This window comes from Ylistrum balloti, unplaced genomic scaffold, assembly GCF_031769215.1.
Source record: "Ylistrum balloti isolate Yb309-2 unplaced genomic scaffold, AGI_CSIRO_Ybal_v1 Utg370794, whole genome shotgun sequence".
Taxonomy (NCBI): Eukaryota; Metazoa; Mollusca; class Bivalvia; order Pectinida; family Pectinidae; genus Ylistrum; species Ylistrum balloti.
The window spans coordinates 307,501-324,328 of NW_026782463.1; positions in this window are offsets into that span (position 1 = coordinate 307,501).

A 16,828-nucleotide genomic window follows, 5' to 3' on the forward strand; every position below is an offset into this window, starting at 1 on the left:
CAATACCAGATCTGTATTTCTCCTGTAGACAATACCAGATCTGTATTTCTCCTGCAGACAATACCAGATTCTGTATTTCTCCTGTAGACAATACCAGATTCTGTATTTCTCCTGTAGACAATACCAGATCTGTATTTCTCCTGTAGACAATACCAGATTCTGTATTTCTCCTGTAGACAATACCGCTTCATTGACAATACTGCTATATAAATATATATTAGGTAATTCAAATTTTTATTGTCATGTTTTAAAATAATTGCATACGGCACAACGCAGTACACTTGTCATCTGACAACGCTTTGCACCGGATAATGTCTAGCCTTGTGGTCCACTTTATAAAAAAACAAAGCATATTCATATTTATCAGACTGAAAATTTCGATATTTTCACTCGATTGTTGACTTAACATTATATGTAACCCCTATGTTACAACTCATATTGTGTGTAACCCCTAAAATGTTACAACTCACATTGTATGTAAGCCCTAAAATATTATAACTCACATTGTATGTAAGCCCTAAAATGTTATAACTCATATTGTATGTAACCCCTAAAATGTTACAACTCACATTGTATGTAAGCCCTAAAATATTATAACTCACATTGTATGTAACCCCTAAAATGTTACAACTCACATTGTATGTAAGCCCTAAAATATTATAACTCACATTGTATGTAAGCCCTAAAATGTTACAACTCACATGGTATGTAAGCCCTAAAATATTATAACTCACATTGTATGTAACCCCTAAAATGTTATAACTCATATTGTATGTAAATTCTAAAAGAGTCATAGTTATGAGGTCAGAGGTAATATTATATGTATTCAATATAATGGATGTTAAATTGTATCAGGTAATGTTATGTGTGTACGTGAGGGTGTGTGGGATGGTGTATGAGGGATGTGTGAGTGTGTGATTGAAGTTGTGTGTGTGAGGGAAGTTGTGTATGTGAACGAAGGTGTGTTTACAAGGGAAGTTGTGTACGTGCAAGGCAAGGTGTATGTGTTAGAGGGAAGGTGCGTGAGGGAAGATTACAACTTTTATATCTACAAAACATTGATTGTAATGTTGCTTCACGTTACACAACGGAGAGGTTAAATAATACAGTACACACGTTGTTGACAGAGTAAGTTATCTAAAAGCAAAGCTTATGACGTTTTCATGAAAAAATGTTCCAAAAGCAATTTTAATTGCACTGAAAACAGTCTGTGAATTGCATTGTGGGTTTCGCACACGTGGTCAGAGGGCTGCACACGTCGTAAAAAATGTTGATATTGTGCATACAATATTTAGTACCCAACATCGTTCATTTGGAAGTTTCGGGGTGCTAAATGATTAAACGTCCTTCTGTATTAACTGGTTTGGCAATATATGCAGTTTATGAAAGGAATCAGTACATTCTATCTAGTGTTAACAGAGTAAAATGAGATGATTTCGTTTTACTCAGTACATTAGTAAATTGGTCCAATTGTTTGCACAATCCGCCCTATTGTCGTCAAATTGTCCGTGTCACCTCCAAACGTAAAGTAGTCCCTGATTTTGAAAGTTATCTAAGACAGATCACCGCCTGATTAAGGGGGCACTATCGCTTTATCTCTGGTAAGCCCAACACTGGCTATAATTGTAGATAATTGCACACAATATAGTTCCCGTTAACGGCTTCTCCTTGACGCCACACAGTCACGAATGGGTGCGTGTTTTTTTCTATAGTGTAAAAATATTTCAAAATTTTGACAGCAACTGTTTGTTGGAAATGTGACGTTTTTACAAATAACACGAGAAAAGTAAATGTTTTAAACAAAAAATACTGTTTCATGGCATTTAGACGTAAATAAAAGAACATCCTGTAACAACACTTATATTGAGTCAGAGTGATTACGAGAACCGACATATGAAAGCATACGTACACTTCAAGTGTACATTGTGTGCGAAAGATTTCAAAATTCCTACTTTTCAGTCATTATCACAAAGGATACCACACACTTTCTTTCTAAACGTAAACGGACAAATTACAGCATATTCAAATGTCACGCGACAAATTTCCTACTAGGGCGGTTATATGTCATATATGTTTTGCTTGGTGTGCCAGAAAGGTGATAATAATTCTGTTGAAAATAAAAATACAAAAATTTGAAAAACAAAAAAAAAACCGATTTGTATAATTTATCATCACACAGACGAACCATCTGACCGACCCGAATTTTATATATTTTTCATGTCAAGAGATGTTTATTTCACTGGAATATGATTGGTCAATCACGAACTCTCAAAAGTAAGACAAATGTATCCGAAAACGGAAATAGAATCCATGGATAATGCAGTTTACCTGAGTTAAAGGGTCGCTTACACGGGACCAAAATCAAAACAAGTTCTTTTAAACTTGCAACTGCGAAAGAGAACATTAATTAAGCAAAAGTGAAGATAATTTGAAAAAGTTTTAGTCTTTGTTTCTATAAAATAAAGAATTATTTATATTCCAGACTGATGTACATGGAAATCGTCTTTTATTTTATATGTGTACACACTTGTATAATAGATTGAGGAAGAACTCTATTGCGGAACTCTTATTTCCGTGAAGGTAGGAAAGCGGGATGTTAAGTTGATTCCGGGGCTCTCCAGCAATGGTACTCTCTATCCGTATGTCAATAACCTCGCTCTTTGAAATAATTATACTTATCAGGTGTATGAGGATGATATTGCCCGACATCTGTCAAAAAATTAATATTTTAATTAATAAGGAAGAAACAATAGAGGAAAAATCATGATATGTTTCCAGTTCTATTTATTGAGAACTATACAGAAGTGTCTTTGGAACATGAATACGTCAAAATCAAAGAAGAGATAGCAGTCCTACAAATCATCAAGCTTCTGGTTGACACTGTCTTTGTCGTGTTTGTGGGTAACCTATGGCAACTAACTGTGTCCCTCTATTAGCTGATTTGCATTTTGTTTTCATACGAAGATGAATTTATCGCAGAGCTTATCAGAAGAAGTCACAAAGACCTTGCATAATCCTTCAAATTCCATTTCAGAAAAAAATATCATTGGTATATTTAGATTATATGGAATGTTTTAACCTATTCAAAGACAGGAGACACACTTCTACATCAGCTGTTTACATTCAACAGTCTCCTATCACGGAATTTAAAGGGATATTTTTCTTCCAACCTGTATGATAAGCGCTGATTTCTATTTTCCATGTTGTACATTTTCCATTTCTGGATAGTAACATTTCTTCTCAACTAACATATGGTGTTAACATGTCGCAGTTATACATTCAAATGTCACTTTCTAATATCACAATTTTCCTGCAAGATGTCGACAGCTGACATACAATTAAATTGGTTTAAAGAACATGTTACGAGAGGTGTCGCTTGATGATCAGAGGGACAATTTACGGTCCTCATACAGGCCTCGGTTGCTGAAACATTAGTTGTTCAATGGTTTGCTGGAAATTGAGAGTTTGAAGGACACATTAACACTCAAAATATTTCAATCAGGTCCTTTTGCAACAAAATCACAGATATAAAATGGTTAAGAATGTTTCAATTTTTGTTGAAATCATATTTGAAAAGTAAGTAAGTAGTTTTGTTCCCTGTAAGAGGTTGGATGTAGATTGTTATCTCCAGCCAGTCTTTGAACAACCGGGACCCGGTTTCATTAGGAAGTAGTTTTGTTCCCGGTAAGATAGGAGGTTGGATGTGTTTGATGCTCGTTAACATACAAGGTGGTTCTGTTGTTGCTAACCTTGTTATCTTTTACGAACGTGACATTACTTATGTGGACTGGCCATTTTACATTGCAGGTGTCGTCGATAAAGCAAAAAACGTTTAATCTTCCGGAATACCTGGTTTTATTCCCTTTGTCCTTTTCCCGAGGTTTCCGTGTAAATGTATCCGTTTGTTCATATTTTGCTTTGTGTAATAGAATTCGAGTTTGAATTCGTGTTCTGTTTACATATCTGTAACTTCTTTGATGTGTTTGAAGAAAGTAATTTAAATCTGGAGGACTGAAACCATCAGTTGTGTCTACCATTTACAATTTCGGTAATATTGAGGACATCCAAGGGTCTGCGAGTTATGGCTCCTAGAGAAGAAGAGCTGAAAGTATCTAACAATGTCTTGATGGCAGAAATCCCTGATGATTGAAAAATTACTGGACAATAACAACTCGGGAGGGTTCATAGAAACAAGGTATTATAATGGTTTTAGATATGTTGGTCAGTGTTCAAATACAAGGGAAAACATTCCCAGTTTCATATCTAGTGTTCTGTGAGGATAAGCTTCCGACGGATTATTGCAGGCTACATGGAAGTTTGGAATTACAGTCGTGACCGCATTATTCTTACAATAAATCAGGTTCTCGTGTCTATAAATACACATATCATATTGTGAAATTTCTTTAGCTTTAAGGGTTCCCTTTGTAATGCTGGACAATGTTGTTGTTGTCCTTGACTCCAGCAAATATCAATATTAACATCTAACATATTTTTGGCTATGGATATTCTTATTGAAATTCATCGGAATAAACAGAATAATAAAAAAAAATATTGTATGTAAGCATGCACATAAATTGCCTTTTTCATGGTAACTTAAACACGTGTTGATAGGATTGTGAATGCTTCCTCCTCCACGGCGCTGTGACACAGGTTAAGTAGACGATGGACTGATACGAAGGAGTGTTTGGCCAGCGCCAAATCTGATCTCTTCTTCATGATAGTCGCATACAATCTTGCTCCTTCGTGGCAGGCTCTACATTGGATTCTGTTAATGCCATTCCCCACAAATGTAAAAATTTAACCCAACTATTTAATTCAAAGAAGAGGTAGACAAAACCCGATAATACACCGCCATTAACCCCGTCTATCTGATCGCCAACAGTAGATCGTGATAGGTTCGATAGCGTTTAATTTTGGATGTAGCGTCAGATTGAGAAATTAGTTCCTCCATTTAACACTTGTAGATTGTCACAATACGTTTACACAACCTTGACGTATTTCAAACAATCATTCGTGGGGAATTCTAGACCTTAATGGTACTTTATCATTTATGTAGGATAAGTGTCAGCGAACTCCGATTCATGTCTAAATACTAACACAAAGGCCAAGCAATCATACCAAATAAATCTAAACGACAAACTTTGAAACTAAATTGACCATAATAGATTTACACAATCCGACCTGCATTGTGAGATATGAAGACATTCACACCCAAGTGATGGCCCTATAAATTGTTCCGAATTTAAATGATTAAATCAATGTGTGAACATTTTATAATGGGTGGCTATAATGTGTAGACATATTACAATCAACAGCTTAACTCGGGAATTGAATTATCTTTGAATTTGACAAATTAACACTGGAGATAAATGTTTGCACCCTGAAACCCGTGTCGGCCTTTGTTATACGTTTGTCCCTAATATACCTACCTAATTAATACGGTTCTGTTGGTGGGAACCACCAGATTGTACCACAACAACACTAATTCGTAAGTGTTGAAAACACGTCTTATGTAGGTCAGAATCGACCCAAAATTTACAAGATGGTCACTCTGAACATTAACGCCCTGTAATGTCAGAAAAAACCTCGATGAAACGTCAGATTGAAAAACTTATATAGACCGTACATGTAAGCTTAAAGACATGTATACTTACCAAACATTGATTTATCTAAGTAAAGATTAGTATATACTACAATAAGTAATTTAGATTTGGTGATAAATATACGAACAAGTCACTTACGTAGGTATCATGTATTATATATTTTTATCAGTACACCAATATGCGTTGCTAATTCATGTTATGTGCAATTGATATTAAAAAACAACCGTTAGAGATCAGATATGCTGGTGTAAAATTAAACCGTTAAAACTTATCAACAGTGTTTTTAGACTCAATTTTAAAAACGACGTTTTTGTAGTTATGATAAATCGGTATATGTTTTATTCTGATAAGTACGGAAGCGTATTAATGCAATTTTTAAACATTTTTATTTTCTGTTTTACACACATTAATCTGTAAATTTTTCACTTTTATCTGTAAATTTTACACTTTTATCTGTAAAATTTGCACTTGAAGTTAAGACAAATATCAATATGCAAATTTTACAGATAAAAGCTTATTTTTTCATATTAATAATAATGATAGTGTAAAATTTACAGATTAATGTAGGCAAAAACAGACGATAAAAAAGTTTTAAAATTGCACTAATACGCTTACGTAGATAGGACATTAGAAGACAGGTATGTATATCTTTTCAAATATTGAAATGCAAAGTAAGTTGTCAAATTTTCGAGGCAATCTGTCACTTTATCAAGATCCAAAATATTACACAAATTACATCACATACATAGATCATAAAAAATACAAATTTAAAAACTAAAATCGAGAGCGGTAGTGTAAATTTAAATGTCCCGATAATCCCCTCGGCAGATGGTTGCCGAAGGCCTTTATAAGCGACAAAATACATCTTAAGTTGTTATATGAAAGATGATGGTTCAAGTGACAAAACAGTTTTATAGAAATCTGTGTACGTTGTGTAGGATAGCCATTTGTTTGTAAAGATCCAATACTAATGCATTCTATATATCAAGTTTTAAGTAAAATATAATTATGATATCATGTTCACTGGTAGCGTAAGTCATTATTTGCAGAATTTTCCAGTTTGATTAAATTTGCTGTTTTACACTCACATATTTACATAATTTATAAATGGTTTTTGAAATAAGATATAAAAATACGAAAAATTAACTTGGCTAATTATGCAAATAGACACGAAACAGATTTTTTTTCAACTTTTATTTTTGCATGTCTGTTAGGATATGAATTGAATTGATATAAAACACATTCTGAACAAGCAATGTCCCTCTTCCGCCCTCGCCCCCCCCCCCTCCACAAAAAAAAAATCGTCAAATATCCGATGAAAAAGTAATCGTTCAAGCAAAGTACAGAAAAAAACTCATTGCTAAGCGGACATACACTGCCCAAGAGATACATGTGACGTCATGCAGAAGTAAGGTTTTATGGGTAATTAAAAACCCCCTATTTTGTGTGGTCTGGAGGTATTAAGCCGCTGCAATCGAAACTAAAATTGCTGTTTAATTGTAGTTTTTAAAATTTAATGGCTGATACCTTTAAAGATAAACTTGTGATATAAAACATCATCAAATAGCTGGAGGGTAAACTATTCCGATAATTTGTCCACGAGTTGTACAAAAACACATGATGTGGTGAGTAATGGGTGTCTTTGAACAGACTAAATGTATCGTGAAAATTTCAGTTTACATTTGAAATTGATCTCTGCGTCAGTTTATTAATGGGTGTAAACAGATTATCAAAAAGCGCTGCGTACTATTTATAAGGCATTAAATGGTTAGCGCATTGTGTTCTAGAAATTGTATACATCTACTGGAATCCGCCGCCGAGGCTATGTTATAGGATGAACGAGACACCTGCACAATTCGGTGTAGGTATGCACGTGTTTATATACAGGTACATCATGGGGTACTGATAGAGATGTGTCGATACCGATACATCATGGGGTACTGATAGAGATGTGTCGATACAGGTACATCATGGGGTACTGATAGAGATGTGTCGATACAGGTACATCATGGGGTACTGCTAGAGATGTGTCGATACAGGTACATCATGGGGTACTGCTAGAGATGTGTCGATACAGGTACATCCTGGGGTACTGCTAGAGATGTGTCGATACAGGTACATCATGGGGTACTGATAGAGATGTGTCGATACAGATACATCATGGGGCACTGATAGAGATGTGTCGATACAGGTACATCCTGGGGTACTGATAAAGATGTGTCGATACAGATACATCATTGGGTACTGATAGAGATGTGTCGATACAGGTACATCATGGGGTACTGATAGAGATGTGTCGATACAGGTACATCATGGGGCACTGATAGAGATGTGTCGATACAGGTACATCATGGGGTACTGATAGAGATGTGTCGATACAGATACATCATGGGGTACTGATAGAGATGTGTCGATACAGATACATCATGGGGCACTGATAGAGATGTGTCGATACAGGTACATCATGGGGTACTGATAGAGATGTGTCGATACAGGTACATCATGGGGTACTGATAGAGATGTGTCGATACAGGTACATCATGGGGTACTGATAGAGATGTGTCGATACAGATACATCATGGGGTACTGTTAGAGATGTGTCGATACAGATACATCATGGGGTACTGATAGAGATGTGTCGATACAGGTACATCATGGGGTGCTGATAGAGATGTGTCGATACAGGTACATCATGGGGTGCTGATAGAGATGTGTCGATACATGTACATCATGGGGTACTGATAGAGATGTGTCGATACAGGTACATCATGGAGTACTGATAGAGATGTGTCGATACAGGTACATCATGGAGTACTGATAGAGATGTGTCGATACAGGTACATCATGGGGTACTGATAGAGATGTGTCGATACAGATACATCATGGAGTACTGATAGAGATGTGTCGATGCAGGTACATCATGGGGTACTGCTAGAGATGTGTCGATACAGGTACATCCTGGGGTACTGCTAGAGATGTGTCGATACAGGTACATCATGGGGTACTGATAGAGATGTGTCGATGCAGGTACATCATGGGGTGCTGATAGAGATGTGTCGATACATGTACATCATGGGGTACTGATAGAGATGTGTCGATACATGTACATCATGGGGTACTGATAGAGATGTGTCGATACAGGTACATCATGGAGTACTGATAGAGATGTGTCGATACAGGTACATCATGGAGTACTGATAGAGATGTGTCGATACAGATACATCATGGGGTACTGTTAGAGATGTGTCGATACAGATACATCATGGGGTACTGATAGAGATGTGTCGATACAGGTACATCATGGGGTACTGATAGAGATGTGTCGATACAGGTACATCATGGGGTGCTGATAGAGATGTGTCGATACATGTACATCATGGGGTACTGATAGAGATGTGTCGATACAGGTACATCATGGAGTACTGATAGAGATGTGTCGATACAGGTACATCATGGGGTACTGATAGAGATGTGTCGATACAGGTACATCATGGGGTACTGATAGAGATGTGTCGATACAGGTACATCATGGGGTGCTGATAGAGATGTGTCGATACATGTACATCATGGGGTACTGATAGAGATGTGTCGATACAGGTACATCATGGAGTACTGATAGAGATGTGTCGATACAGGTACATCATGGAGTACTGATAGAGATGTGTCGATACAGGTACATCATGGGGTACTGATAGAGATGTGTCGATACAGATACATCATGGAGTACTGATAGAGATGTGTCGATACAGGTACATCATGGGGTACTGATAGAGATGTGTCGATACAGATACAGGTACATCATGGGGTACTGATAGAGATGTGTCGATACAGGTACAGGTACATCATGGAGTACTGATAGAGATGTGTCGATACAGATACATATATATCATGCGGTACTGATAGAGATGTGTCGATACAGGTACATCATGGGGTACTGATAGAGATGTGTCGATACAGGTACATCATGGGGTACTGATAGAAATGTGTCGATACAGGTACATCATGGGGTACTGATAGAGATGTGTCGATACAGGTACATCATGGGGCACTGTTAGAGATGTGTCGATACAGATACATCATGGGGTACTGATAGAGATGTGTCGATACAGGTACATCATGGGGTACTGATAGAGATGTGTCGATACAGACACATCATGGGGTACTGATAGAGATGTGTCGATACAGGTACATCATGGGGTACTGATAGAGATGTGTCGATACAGATACATCATTGGGTTCCGATAGAGATGTGTCGATACTGGGGTGTGTGAAATTGTATAAAATCTATGATCGGTAACTCATTTCTTGAAAATATATACATTGCAATATTGAACGTTTCATCGGCATCGAATCATCAATCATACCTCCATACAAAAATGGTTCTGTTTTATCTGACAGTTGTAACTTCAGTAAGAATGACAGAGGACACAAACTATACTAACTGTGTCTCTGTGATTATTTCTGTAGATGTGGGGCCCGGTAATTGGATACTCTTCACTGTCGGAGATGATGGGGAAGTTTTATGGTCATCAAAATAATCTTATTGTGAGATATGCTATAGTTTTGTGCGATATAAAGTTGACTTTGTTTGATGCTGTTAGGTTGTCTGGTGGTTTTGCTGTTGTTAAACTAGTTCTCATTTGAGGACGAAGTGTTTCTTGCATGGTTGGACCAAGATTTATATAAGCACGACTAGGACAGCGTCATACTTTAGAAAACGATACATCTTTAATATCTTATGACATAAGAATACCAGTTAACGACACAGACATGCCTCGTTTGTATTGGATTCATCACACCACGCAATTCCTGTAAACCACACTCTATTGCTAACTGGGCTTCACCTAAATATTAATTCAAACGTCATTCTTGTAAGTGTATTCGTTATTGATAACTGCATTTTGAACCAACCGGAAAATTCCTTGGGTCGATTTTTAACACTATGTCAGAATTACAGTCTATTAAACTATTGTGTATAATATCGAACGGTAATAAAAAATTCTGGACACTCCCAGTTTTGAATATCGCCACTAATAGTCGACATCTATCCTGGAAGTTGTGATACTGGTGATATGGTTTGGAGGTGTGAGGAGGAAGAACCTAATTAGGTGACTGAAATCATCAAATTCTTTCCAAAATCAAAATTTCAATTATTCATTTTTCCCATTAAACCGTGGAGTACACCAGGCTGTCTCGATATACCATGATTATTTAATGTGGGGCATGACTGGACCTCTGAACACTTCTCGATATATTGTCTGTGTCTGTTATTTTGTAAATTATAAATAAAAGATGTTTGTATATGTATTATTATGTAAAAGCTTAACGATGGAAAATCCGTCCTTGTTCATACAGAGACAATTGATGATAAGTGGTAAAACTAGATCGACACAGCGGAGAGTATAACACGGATGCTAATCATGCTCCAGGTAGATATATTTAATTGTGAATTACGGGGTAATTTGCAATATGCACATATCACCTTATTAGTATTCTCACAGACAACAGGACATATACTTGTTTAAGTGCGTGATATTTTCACAGGAATCAAACACCGTTATATACACGTGTATTGATCAATAATGTATCAGGGTTATGAGGTAGAGAAACATAACTTGTTATTGAGGTTCCAGATAAAAAGGTATACAATATAAAGCTTTGCATTATCGTCTCGTTCATAATTGATAAATCAAATTAATGTTATTTAGCAGCTGGCTGATTCTCATGTTAACCGTGTCCGTGTTACACATTCGCGTGACACTAAAGAGGTGTCTTGATATCTGTGTTACACACTCGTGTGACACTAAAGTGGTGTCTGGATATCTGTGTTATATACTCGTGTGACACTAAAGTGGTGTCTGGATATCCGTGTTACACACTCGTGTGACACTAAAGTGGTGTCTGGATATCCGTGTTATATACTCGTGTGACACTAAAGTGGTGTCTGGATATCCGTGTTACACACTCGTGTGACACTAAAGTGATGTCTGGATATCCGTGTTATATACTCGTGTGACACTAAAGTGGTGTCTGGATATCTGTGTTACACACTCGTGTGACACTAAAGTGGTGTCTGGATATCCGTGTTATATACTCGTGTGACACTAAAGTGGTGTCTGGATATCCGTGTTACACACTCGTGTGACACTAAAGTGGTGTCTGGATATCCGTGTTATACACTCGTGTGACACTAAAGTGGTGTCTGGATATCCGTGTTATATACTCGTGTGACACTAAAGTGGTGTCTGGATATCCGTGTTATATACTCGTGTGACACTAAAGTGGTGTCTGGATATCCGTGTTACACACTCGTGTGACACTAAAGTGGTGTCTGGATATCCGTGTTACACACTCGTGTGACACTAAAGTGGTGTCTGGATATCCGTGTTACACACTCGTGTGACACTAAAGTGGTGTCTGGATATCCGTGTTACACACTCGCGTGACACTAAATTGGTGTCTGGATATCCGTGTTATATACTCGTGTGACACTAAAGTGGTGTCTGGATATCTGTGTTACACACTCGTGTGACACTAAAGTGGTGTCTGGATATCCGTGTTATATACTCGTGTGACACTAAAGTGGTGTCTGGATATCCGTGTTACACACTCGTGTGACACTAAAGTGGTGTCTGGATATCCGTGTTATATACTCGTGTGACACTAAAGTGGTGTCTGGATATCTGTGTTACACACTCGTGTGACACTAAAGTGGTGTCTGGATATCCGTGTTATATACTCGTGTGACACTAAAGTGGTGTCTGGATATCTGTGTTACACACTCGTGTGACACTAAAGTGGTGTCTGGATATCTGTGTTACACACTCGTGTGACACTAAAGTGGTGTCTGGATATCTGTGTTACACACTTGTGTGATACTTAAGTGGTGTCTGGATATCTGTGTTACACACTCGTGTGACACTAAAGTGGTGTCTGGATATCTGTGTTACACACTCGTGTGGCACTAAAGTGGTGTCTGGATATCCGTGTTACACACTCGTGTGACACTAAAGTGGTGTGTGGATATCTGTGTTATACACTCGTGTGACACTAAAGTGGTGTCTGGATATCCGTGTTACACACTCGTGTGACACTAAAGTGATGTCTGGATATCCGTGTTATATACTCGTGTGACACTAAAGTGGTGTCTGGATATCTGTGTTACACACTCGTGTGACACTAAAGTGGTGTCTGGATATCCGTGTTATATACTCGTGTGACACTAAAGTGGTGTCTGGATATCCTTGATATATACTCGTGTGACACTAAAGTGGTGTCTGGATATCCGTGTTACACACTCGTGTGACACTAAAGTGGTGTCTGGATATCCGTGTTATATACTCGTGTGACACTAAAGTGGTGTCTGGATATCTGTGTTACACACTCGTGTGACACTAAAGTGGTGTCTGGATATCCGTGTTATATACTCGTGTGACACTAAAGTGGTGTCTGGATATCTGTGTTACACACTCGTGTGACACTAAAGTGGTGTCTGGATATCTGTGTTACACACTCGTGTGACACTAAAGTGGTGTCTGGATATCCGTGTTATATACTCGTGTGACACTAAAGTGGTGTCTGGATATCCTTGATATATACTCGTGTGACACTAAAGTGGTGTCTGGATATCCGTGTTACACACTCGTGTGACACTAAAGTGGTGTCTGGATATCCGTGTTATATACTCGTGTGACACTAAAGTGGTGTCTGGATATCTGTGTTACACACTCGTGTGACACTAAAGTGGTGTCTGGATATCCGTGTTATATACTCGTGTGACACTAAAGTGATGTCTGGATATCCGTGTTACACACTCATGTGACACTAAAGTGGTGTCTGGATATCTGTGTTATACACTCGTGTGACACTAAAGTGGTGTCTGGATATCTGTGTTACACACTCGTGTGACACTAAAGTGGTGTCTGGATATCTGTGTTACACACTCGTGTGACACTAAAGTGGTGTCTGGATATCCGTGTTACACACTCGTGTGACACTAAAGTGGTGTCTTGATATCCGTGTTACACACTCGTGTGACACTAAAGTGGTGTGTGGATATCTGTGTTATACACTCGTGTGACACTAAAGTGGTGTCTGGATATCTGTGTTACACACTTGTGTGATACTTAAGTGGTGTCTGGATATCTGTGTTACACACTCGTGTGACACTAAAGTGGTGTCTGGATATCTGTGTTACACACTCGTGTGACACTAAAGTGGTGTCTGGATATCCGTGTTACACACTCGTGTGACACTAAAGTGGTGTCTGGATATCTGTGTTATACACTCGTGTGACACTAAAGTGATGTCTGGATATCTGTGTTATATAATTGTGTCTGAAATTGATGATCAACAGAAACATATTGATAAACCCACATTACACACACCAGTATTACAATGACAGAAGGCGTTGCTTTGTACGTATCAGAATCATGTCCATGTAACATGTTTGTATACATGTTCCAGTCACATCACACATTTTTATTGGAGTAAATATTCAGATTGTCGTTTAGATAACAAAACAGTTCTTGCCTTTTCTCAGTTATATCTATCTTGAAATAACAGGTACCAATGTTGAACATGTCGTTTCATCATCGGTTGTAAATCAGCAATAGTAGTAACCAGTGACGAATTTTGAAAAGGAGTCAGGTGGAGAACAGATATGCCTGCTTTGTGTTTCCGTTTAACCATAAGATATCTGACCAATCCCAGAAAGATATAGCCGAACAGACATCCAGCAATCAGTTTATTCAATATTGGTTTCAGAAATGTTTTTAAACTTTAGGAAATACATATGTATACGGCAACATGGTTCATCACGATTTTTATTACTTCATTAAAATTGAAAATGTTCTGTCTAGTAACGGAACGAAGAAACTTTGTACACTTAAAAAAAAATCAGAGAATTTGGTACAAGATATGACATAGTAATACATTGAAGAAATGGAGAAACTTTGTACACTTAAAAAACATGAGAGAATTTGGTACAAGATGAGACATATTCCTTTGCGTATGAATATATAGATTAAACAGTCAAAACACACAGTTTTTTTTCACTAAGATACTTATACTAAATATGATGAAAATGAATTTATTTTATAGTTTCCGCAATTAGAGAAATCAGCGGAATGCGTTATTAATAAAACTGTTTTGTCTGAAGTCATCGGTCAGCTTGTTTGTGTGTGTAATATCTTATACATTTTATCTTATATATAGAATATATTTTGAAATTTTGAAAATTGATGAAGTTGACAGCAGAAACATTCGAATTGTTGGGCTACACCGTTTGTAAAACTCTGTGTAAGTCCACCGGTAGTCCGTTATAATACGTTTTCTAAATACAAAAATCACACACAAAAAAGAATAAACAATGCGAGTTAATGTGACTTCACAAAGCAGTGATGTCGACATAGATACGTGTTTGTTGACCGCCGTGAGATAGATGACAAGGGTAGATCTACGTGTTTAGTGGGCCAGCAAGGCACCAGATATAGCACCCGATGCAGGCTATTGTGCGTGTGCACTGATTGAAATTTTAAAGGGAAAAAATTACGAATCTTTTGTGTTTATAAACGAGAACTTTAATCACGATAATTTGGTTAAATAAAGACGAACTAAAACAGGCATGGGCTGTGTTATCATCCTAGACAAAAGGACGGAGCGAGATAAAGAATTGAACATTAACACCTAGGATAATCAGGTGTCAACTAACACAGGGCGGAAGATAGCATTGTGTCTTTCCGCAGACAAACAACTTAACGCCGGAACACTTGTAACTTTGGGCGGTACCATGTAAAAGTACACATTATCACCCTTCTGTACACATCAATAAACATTACATCAGAATTAATTCAGAAAAAATGAATACATAATAAATTTAATTATAGATTCTGTATCGCTTTTCCTGCCATGTTGGTGGTATTGGTGGTTCAATAAATACGATAATGCATGTACTAACATAGAGTTAATTTTTTTTTACCAGTATTGGAAAATGTCTTTATGTGTCTCATCTAAACGAAAAATAAAATAACTTTTGTTGTGATTAACACCATAACATTAATCTTTAGCATAAAATGAAAGTAATGAAATTCGTTTAATTTTTTCGAATGGCAAATCACAAAGGCACCAAATACAAATACATTACAAAGTCATAGAATAAATTAGATGTAAATAAATTAACAACACGAAATCAATGACTATATAAGTAAAAATAATATATTGTATGATGGATTTCGTTATATTTGTTTACACTTTCACTTATCAGTAGAGTTAAAGGTGAAAAGTGGATGATTTTTTATCAATATTGACGCAGCTTAATTTCTTGTTTTTTGTTTGGTTTTTTTTTTTGGCTAATTTTTTGTTTTGTTTTGGTTTTGTTTTTTGTGAGTTTTACTCTTTTTTTGTTTTTTTTACAAAGACCACATGTCATTGATATATCGGGAAGTAAGAGAGAATAATATATACTGATCTTGAAAGAGATTTTTTATTTGTTTGTTGTGTACGTAAACACTTTTATAGACAATCTTTCAGTCGAACTCAGTGTGTTACCTCCGAACTACATAATCACGTAATTCTTATTTGCAAAACCACATTCTCTGTAAAAATAATTCTGGGTTTTGTTGAGCTTCAAACTATTTAACAAATATGCATGTTGTACCGCTTCTTGTTGATAGCAATGTACACATGAAACGTTTAACATAAAACATATTTTTAGTAAGTTAGGAGTCGCAAAATTTGAATAGTCATGATGTAGTCAGCATTAATAAGACACACACTTTTGTGTTTATTTATCCAATTATATTCTGTGAGAAATTATTGGGAAGCTTGCCCAGCCAATCGAAAGCGATGTAACATTTCATGACGTCATTTATAAAAAAAAATCATGTTATACCGACATAATTTTTTTCCAAAATGCACGTTACTTTTTAAAGCAAGACATGATTTTCTTTACATAAACATAAAATAAGAATATCTAGGGCGTGTGTAGATACTAATTCCAGGTCAGCTGTTGTAACTTTTGTCCTTTTCAACATTTACATACATACCAATGAATTCAATGTGAAAGATTTTGACCCAAATAACAAATAAATAGATACTGACTTGTTACAACAAGTCAACACTACAGGTCCAATATCGAAAAATTGTTTTCTTTGTAGACATGTTTTGGAGTCTTAGATTCTTTCTCACTTTAAAACAAACTGTTAAACTTTTGTCGTACTTGCTTT